Below are 10,082 nucleotides of genomic sequence, written 5' to 3' on the forward strand. Positions count from 1 at the left end.
ATGTAAAAAATCAAAAACTTTAAATATAAATGAAACTTTAATATAGTGGTATTTTGAAAAAATTTTATAAATATTCACATTTTAATAAAAATTACAATCAAAGTTATAAATGTACAACATTTTGTATGTTTACTTTATGTTTTTTCAATTGATGAATAAAATGAATTTGTTTAATATTTATATATATATATTACACAATAAACGTTTTATCATTTTGTTGATTGTCATAGTTTTTTAAAATTACAATTCTAATTACCCACGTCATTTTTTTATAACCAAAATGTTTATTTCTTTTGTTAATCCGTACATTACAATACCACAATTTCTGCGATAATTATTTTAGAAATTAATGTTGATAATTATCGGTTTCATTTATTTATTCAATAAAACTAAAAATAAATATTTAAAAGTTTCATATAATAAAAATGATTTTTGATAATTGTTCATTAGAAATACACAAAAAATTATGAATATTATTTGTAATATAATTTGTTTTTACTCATTTAAAAATCTTTCGTTTTTTTATTTTGAAATAATTTATTGGTATTTTTAATATCAATAAATTGTTCAAAAATAATCATTTTAAATTGAATAAATTTTAATAAATTGTTTATACTTCGGTTGTTACACAAATCAATTTTAAACATTGATATCAAAATTTGTCAAGTCAAATTGTTTAATTATTAAAATAGACATAGTGTTTAATAATAATATTTATTGTGTTTGTTTTAGATATTTTTATTTTATAAAGTAGAATTTTAAATAACATTGGAATTGTTTTATATTTTACAAAATAAGACTAACTTGATATTGATTAAGTTGTAAATTTTATAACAAATTTGAAAACAACAAAACTCAAATTCAATAAATTAACAACATAATTAAAATGTATGAACAAAAAAGACAGTATCAAAATACATACAAAATGTGCGTTTTTTGATTTTGTAACTTGTATATAATAAATTGATAAGTATACAACATATCAAGTTTGAAATCACATAGTGAACAACAGGAAATAAATTAAAAAGTTAACTTCGAAGTAATCACAAATTTTGGTTTATGATATGTAAAGACAAATATTTATCATCATATTAATTGGGTGTGACTTGTAATAGTAAGTGTCATTATTTAATGTTTGTAACTTTTTTGTTTTGTCTTTGGAATATAGATTAAAATTTTCTTAATTAATTACAATTTGTGTAACAAATATTTTTTGAGATATTTGCACATGATAAGTTACATTGTGTTAATATGTTTAATGTACTAATCGGTATTATTTTTAAATAATACAATGAAAAATGTGATATTTACAAATAATATTTATTTTCCAATTTGATTATTTATCGAACCTCAAATAATAATGATATTTTAACTTATTACATTTAACAATAATTAAAATATATTGTTTTATGTTATTTTATTTTAATTGTTTTTATATTCATTTAAATGATGTTAATCAATTTGGTGTTAATTATTGCTTTCAGTTGTTTTTAATTTAAAACGGTGTATAAACATTGAGATTATGTTTATCAATTTTGTCTTTTCATTTACAACAACAACGATTTTATAAAGAACATAAGTTATATTTATGTTATATCATCACCACTAGGCACCAAAACAGTTTTAAACAATAGAATATTTTTTGTTGTATCAAAAATCAATTACATCAAATATGACTAAACAAAAGTCAGTTTAAGAGTAAACATTTTGTTTGAATTTACACTTTGAAAACACAAAATACAAATAAATATGAACATGAACTTTGATACTATAGTCACTCTAACAAAGTTATTTGCTTTAAAATTGGCCAGTATCTTTTGGACTAAACTGAGTGGATAATTTCTGTAAATGATTTTTAAAACCCATTGAATTCTTTTAGTTTTTATACATTTTTTAGTTTTTACCCAATTTTCATTATTTTAAACATAAATACGACTATTTAATAATAAGATAATTATTCTGAACACATAACGTTTTATACTGACTATAGTCAAAAAATGAAATCATAACCGATGTAATAGCAAATTTTTAGAACGATATTAAAACAAAATAATTTCAATATGTGAATAATCAACAGTATATTTAAAATTAATTTCAAAAAGGAATGTAATATCAAACACTTTATCAACTCAAATATTTGTATTGATACTTGATTTTTAAAATATTATTTATAAAATGAATGTTATTGTCGATGAATGTTTGATTTTAACCATTGTTTAATATCTATGTTTAGCATTTGTTTTTGTTTGTAATTTTACATTTTGTTTAAAAATAATAATTTTTAAAACAACTTATTTTATATATATTTAACATGATGGACAATGATTTGTGCCTAAAGCATACAACAAAATATAATGTAGATACATAGATTAATTTACATCAATAATCAGTAAATTGATGTACATAAATGCTATGTTAATTATAAGTACTGTTTCAACAATAATATCAATATAAATTAAAATATAATTAATAATTTTTATTTATTCAATTAATTAATTATTATAACGAATACACCGATAATTTATATCAAAAGAAAACTATAATAATATTAAATGATTTTGAAAATGATCATTTTTAGTATTTATTACTTTTGGAATAACAATATTTACAATGAAACATTTATAGTTTGATTTTATAACACATCAACATATTATAGTGGATTAAATTGTTTATTATTGTGTATTATTAATATATTATTTAAATGTAATTGTTAATTTTAAGTAAACTTAGAAGTCATTTACAAACTTATAAAAACACCCATTCTATTTAAAATGATTGTTCGAGCATGAAAGTTATTAAGTAATTTTCAAATTGTTAATTGGTTAATTGGTTGATTGTTTACTTTATTTCGAATGTATTTTTACACCAAAACATCAAGTCGTTTTCAAATAATATTTTGAGTTTATTTTTTGTTTTTAAAACAAATCAAAAAAAAAACAAACCACAAAATGTTATTTTAAAATGTTTTAAGTCAAAAACAATCAAATAATCAATTGTGGTAGTTAAATACAATCATATTTAAATAAAAAAATAAAATAAAATAACAAACAATGTCTGAAGAAATATCAATTGAACACATAGTAATTTGGAGTAATTGTAAACTTGTCGTTGTTCAAATAACGAATGGAAAAGATGGTGAGAAAGAAGAAACAATCAAGACATACACTGAAACGGATGTATATGAATATGATCAAAAGACTGGCAAAAGACAACACAAAAGAAAAAAAATTGACATGGTTCAAGGTATATACAAGTTCGAGTGTCAACATTGTAAAGCGAGTTACGCATGTGGCAGCAGTTTTACTACAACAAGTGTGCTCAAGCATTTAAGAAAGAAGCATCCAGATTATTGTGGTATCCCACAACTTGAAAAGAAACGTGGAGAATACAACAAAGGTATAAGAGACCCCAGTGTTCTCCACAGAAATATTGATGAACTTTTGGTGCACCTGGTGTCATGTCCTGGCATACCACTATCTATTGTAGAATATGAACCTTTCGTCAAACTTTTAAATCTCTTTGATAAAACTTACAAACCGCCATCTCATCAGACATTATCAACGAGGTTGAAAGATACCTATATTAAATTGAAAACAAAATTGTCACAAGAAACAGGCGAATCACAAAGCGGCATTTGTGGTACAATGGACAGATGGAAATCTCCACAAGGTCTTGAATTCTTTAGTTTTACCTTACACTATTTATACAATTCTCAGATGAAGTCAAGAGTTCTGGAATTGTCTGAATTTTCGGATTCTCATAATGCTGATAACATTTCAGATTTTATTAATCATGTTGTTGATAATTGGAATCTTGGTAAATACGGAGACTTTCCAATTATAACAGACAATGCATCCAATGTCGTTAAAGGCGTCAAGTTATCGGGGTATGTTTCTATTGGGTGCTCGTGTCATAGACTGGATTTGGCTCTCAAGAAAGGTATTTCAGAAACTCCAGAAGTAGCAGAAGTTCTCAAAAAGACCAAGAGAATAGTGAAGAAAGTGAAACGTTGTTCACAGATAATTCTTCCTCGTAAAGATGATAACGGTATGAATGAAGCAAAGTGTTTAAGAAGTGATATTGATGTGAGGTGGTTTTCCAAATTGGATATGATTAACAGTATTATTTATCAAACATCAAACATCAATCAGGCCATTAAAAAATATTCAGAAATTTACAAGGACTCCAAAGAAAAGTCTATATTTATTGAATTGCATACATTGACTGATACTGACATCAGAATACTAAAAAATGTTGCAACAGCAATCCAGACGATGAAAATCTCAAGTAATGAACTTTCGTCTGAAAGTGGACCTAGTCTGTCATATGTTTTTGGAGAAATAGTAACATTAAAAGGAGAGTTGAACCGTCTTGATCAAAGTATTAGTAGAGACCCTGATGTATCTCAAGAATCCATTAAAGTATTTAAACTTGATAATGAAATTTTATCGTCAGATAAATTAATGACTGTGACAGAACAAGATCGTGAACACATCATTGTGGAAAAGTTAAAACCAATGATAGACGTCAACAAAGTGTCAAGACAGTTCGTAGAAAATATCATCAAATCAGTGTCAAGGTATTTTGAAAAAGGAAAGTATGATATTAGAAAGGACTCCAATATAATGGTTGCAACCTATTTGAACCCAGCAATAAAGTACCGAATGTTTCAACCAGAAGATAAAATGATAGCCAAAGAGTTCATATTAAAAAATTCGAAGAAAATATGATAGTAGAAACAACTCAACAACCAACCATTTCTGACACGTCTGAAACTGTTATTGCCTCGCATCCAACCGATCGTTTTGGCCAATATTCAACTTATGTTAATGAATATGAGACTGGACTTGAAGGTCAGTTATCTTCTTACGAAAGAACTGCTCTGACTCATGATTACAAAGAACCCTTTACCAGCTTTTGGATTAATCACAAAAAAGAATGGAGCGATTTGTCTCATATCGCCATTAAATACTCTACTATTTTGTGTTCAAGTACTCCTTCTGAGAGGTTGTTTTCATTGGCTGGTAATTATTTGCGTAACAGAAGAAACAAAATATCATCTACAACTCTCTGTTACATGGCATTTATTCACACTTTTACAAAAGATGAAAATCTTGATTTTTATTTAGAACAAAACATGGAATAAATCAAAATTCTGATTATCTCTGAATTTACCATTTATTATTATTTTTTGGTTCAACTCTTTTATCTTATGTTATTGTATTTTTAAAATTTTTAATAAATTAATATTTTTTCATTTATATTAAACAGAACATGCATTTTTAATTAAGGACTTAAAAGATATTCATTTAAATAATAAATAATCAAACTTTAATTGTCTGAACAATGAAATGTTTAATTAATATAATGACTATTAATTAACAAATGACAATTATATGAATTATTTCATTTGTAGTTTTAAATATTTAATATTAATGGAACAGATTATATTTGTTTTCTTTGTTTTGAAATTGTTTGTAGTGTTATAATTATAATAAAATCTTATTTTTTAAAAAAAATATACTTAAATATAGTAAAAGTAAAAATATTGTGAATATTAGTTGTGTTTTTGACAATTGTTTAATATTATTGATGTAATTTTAAATAATTTGAAAATATGGTTCAAATAATAATCTAAAGTTTTTCACGTTTTGATAATTCTGTTGACAAAAAATAGTACAAAAACAAATAATACATATTAATGTTAATATATATTTTTATATAAAAAGTTGCATTATCGTTTTTGTATATACAAAAATTGAATGAATCGGTAGAAGTTTTGTTTAATTTTTACTTTTATTTTTTGAATAATTAAAAAAAATCAAAAAATTATTAAAATAAAATGACAATGATTTCATTTGATAAAAGACTTACATTTTTTCAAATATTAAACTGGTTTTGGAAAAACTAATATAAAAATATATTCAAGAAACCTTTAATAGCATTATTAAGTATTATAAATTATGATGTCAAATCATTCTTTTTATAATTTCAAAAAATAAAAGATATATATATGTTTGTATTTTGCTTTTTAATTATTTATTTTATTTAAAATATCAAAAATAGTAATTAATTATTATATAAAATTCAATCAAACAAATTTAAAAATTGACCATTTTAAACATTGGTTTGTTGTGCATGTCTAAACACCTTTAATGATACATTCTTAAATTTGTATTACGTCTTTTAGCATAACAGTTTATAGTGAATTGTATAAAATATCATCTTATATTAATTTAAACAAACATTCAAATAAATTCTATTTTTTAACATTCTGACTTCTATATAAAGTAAAACCTCTCAAGAATGGGAAAGTGTGGTATACTTGTTCTCTCAAGAGCAGGCATTTTTAGCCAATCAAACCTTAAAAACCTTTTGATAAAGAACTATATTTTAAGTTTCAATCTTAAAATGCCCTTTCTTGAAAGAACCCGCTTATCAGAGGTACCGCTCTTTGGAGGTTTTACTGTATTAAAAATAATATTTAATTAATTATTTTGGTAAAAAGGTAACTTTATAATTAAAATTGTTTATTATTTAAATGGTAGCATTTTAACAAAAACTATGTTATTTTAAACAATAAATGTAGAAACAACTTGGTTACACAATAAAAACAAAGAAGTTTGTTTGTTTGCATTTTAAATGTTACAATAATGACATTACACGTATTATTTTAAATAAAACATAATAAAAAAATTTCAAACAATGAATAATTCATAATAAAATTTTATAATTATTTAGATAAATCATTATTATTACATTGCTGAAATTAAAAATAATTTAAATAGACATTCATTTTTTAGTTTTAAATTTGATTGTAAATATCAATGAAATGTGAACGTTTTTATTATGTTAAGCTAGTAATTCTGATTAATTTTCTTTAAACCCATAACAATTATATAAACAACTATTTTTTATTTAATAAATTTTAACTATTATCAATTAAATAACTTCGTGTTAATTTGATTTGTATTATTATTATAAAATAATTTACAGAATCAGCCTGTAACAGTTATTATGTGAACATATTATGTTTTTGATTTCGTGTAAACGACAGATGTTGGGTTTAACAAAGAAATTAATCAACTTGTGATTTTAAAGAATTGTTTTTAATATAATCGATATCTTATGTTCCAAAAAATTAGCTCACACTTTAAATTAAAAAAGTGAAAACAACAACCGTTTAAATAAATACATTGTAATAATAATTCAATGAAGGATAACTGCTTAATATCAACAATTTGACAAAAATAAGCTTATACTTGTTTAAAATAAGTTGAAATAATCTTTTTTGTTTGTAAACACAAAACAGTTACTTACGTGTAAGTTAACATGATATTTAAATAAGATATTTATTTGGGATTATAATAAGTAATTTAAATTCTATTATGAATTAAAATTCATTGATTTGTATTTATTTATAAACATTATTGACTATGTGAAGTCATTGAAATATATTACTTTAAATAATCAATTGACAATCATTTTATATTTGTATTGTTTTAAATATACAAAATGTAAAATTTTTTCAAATAAAAAAGTGCATCTTCTACTTTATTGTGCAAAAATTCCAAATATTTATATTTTATTAAAAAGTGTTGAGTTAGATCTCAATAACAATATAAATATTTAAATTACATATTATATTTTTGTTTAACCTCTTATATATTGAAAATAATTGTATATAAATAAATGTTTATTCTATTTCTATATAATTGTTGAACTTTTACAGGTGAATTTTTTTGGCTCTTGATTATATTATTTTAAACCGTTTAAACAACAAAGATGTCAATATACAAACGCAATTTTAAACGTATTAATTTAAAAACAGATGTATTACAATAAATATAATTCTCTATTTGTTTTTCTGTTAAATAGAAGAAGTTTATTATAAACAAATTCTTGATCATTGAATATAATTTGTGAAATTTTATAACAATTTGTTTTAATTATAATAATCACAAAACGGACATAATTTAATTGTTTAATTACACCAATATCAACATTGTTATTGAAAACTTTTGTTGATACGGGTTGGATAAAAAACACTCCTGTATTAATACAACTTTATTCTGTTTTAATAGTTATTAATATTAAAACAAAGGAAGTTTAATACTTATTACCTTTTCGAACAAAAAAGTATCAAATGGGTATATTCAGCATTCATAGTTAACAGTACAGTACATTTAATAAATTAATATATTTGAAATCAAGAAAATCAAGTCGAAGTAATTAAAAAATGATTATGTTTTTTGTCCATCTGTAAATATATACAAATGATGTTTATTTTATGATGATTTTTATCAAGTAAAGTTGGGTTTTTAAAGTTATCTACAATAAAAATAAAATAATGCATTTCAACTACATTGAAAATTATTATTAAAAAATGAAAAAAACTCTATTTAAAAACAACTTGTTATAATAATATTACAGCATTTGATTAAAATGTTACTTTGTAAATTACTAAATTCTCATTAAAATAAACAACAATAATACAACATGTTATTTTGTAATGTAAATACATGTAATAACACTGATTATAAATTAAATCAAAAAATAATTATTATTGCAATGAACAATTTTAACACAGAATTAAAACTTACATACTTATATCCAATATAATATAAAAATTGATTTCTTTTTGAATAGTGATACAAATGGATAAAACACTTACAAAGATATTATTATACAAATCTATCAATTTTAATATTAAAATAAAGTTGTTATTTTTTTAGTTTGCTTATTAATAAATTTTTAATATAATACTGGTGATTCCGGAATCGGTTCGGGAACCGTCATGTTCCGGAATCAAAAGTTTGGGAATATTTTTTTTTATGAAGTTCGGGAACTTGTGTGTTCTGGAACTTATTGGTTCGGGAACACACCAATTTTAAGTTTGGGAATCAGGATGTTCCCGAACCGAGGTTAAAAATATTCCCGAATATTTTTTGATTCCGGAATCGGTTCGGGAATTTGATAAAAAAAATAAAATTCCCCAAATAATTTATTATTGATTCCTGAAACTTCTGATTCGGGAATCAAAAATATTTCCCAAATGTTTCAAGAAAAGCCGATTCCGGAATCGGTTTCGACTACACTAATTGTAATGTTTCATAATTTACTATTAAAAATAAAACGAGTCTAAGAAAAAAGCTACAGTTCTCACACCTCTAGTTATTATCTAGTTCAACCATGGCATTTTTTAAAATCATAATTTTTATTAGAAAAATCTAGTCATATTTAAATTGAAACATAAAAATTGTTTTTACACAAAAAAGTTTCAAATTATATTTAGATATTAATTTTATGTTTTTCTAATAATATTAATTAAATTTAAAATATAATTGATTAAACCATTGGTAAGATGTTTGTGTGTTATCTACAAAACACAACAAAAACTGTTTAATAAGATTAACTATGTTATTACAAACAGTTATTTATAAAAAAGTGTTACAAGTTAAAAATTGTAATTTTATTATAAAAAACCAAATAAAATTATTTTGTATAATTGTTTTTTTTTCAACTGGTGATTTAAGAGAAAGGACGGACATGGGGACGAAGGACGGGAATATAGGCCGAAGGACGTCCTTTGTGGTTTAAGGACGTCCTCCCGCTATAAAGGACATCCTTAATGTGTATATGGTGTCCTTTCTGTTATTTTCGTGTCCGCTGCAATTTTTATTCATTATCGAAACTATATAACGAAGTATATTTTTATTATAAATATGCAATCAAAAAATATAATTATTTCCAAAAATAAATTTAATCAAAGACAAAAACTATTTAAGAAGTAATTTTGTTATATATTAATGGTTTATAAAAATTAATCATTTTTTTCATTTTACCATTCGGTTTTCTTTGAAAAACTAATTAAATTTGCATTTTTAATAAAAACCATTAATTTATAACGAAATTACTTGTTGTATAACATTTGTCTTTGATTAAATTTATTTTTGGAAATAATTATATTTTTAATAATAAAATTATAATAAAAATATACTTCGTTATATAGTTTCGATAATGAATAAAAAATGCCGCGGACACGAAAATAATAAAAAGGACACCATATACACAGGAGGACG

The sequence above is a fragment of the Entamoeba invadens genome, assembly GCF_000330505.1.
Source record: "Entamoeba invadens IP1 unplaced genomic scaffold scaff_1105074724717, whole genome shotgun sequence".
Lineage (NCBI taxonomy): Eukaryota > Evosea > Mastigamoebida > Endamoebidae > Entamoeba > Entamoeba invadens.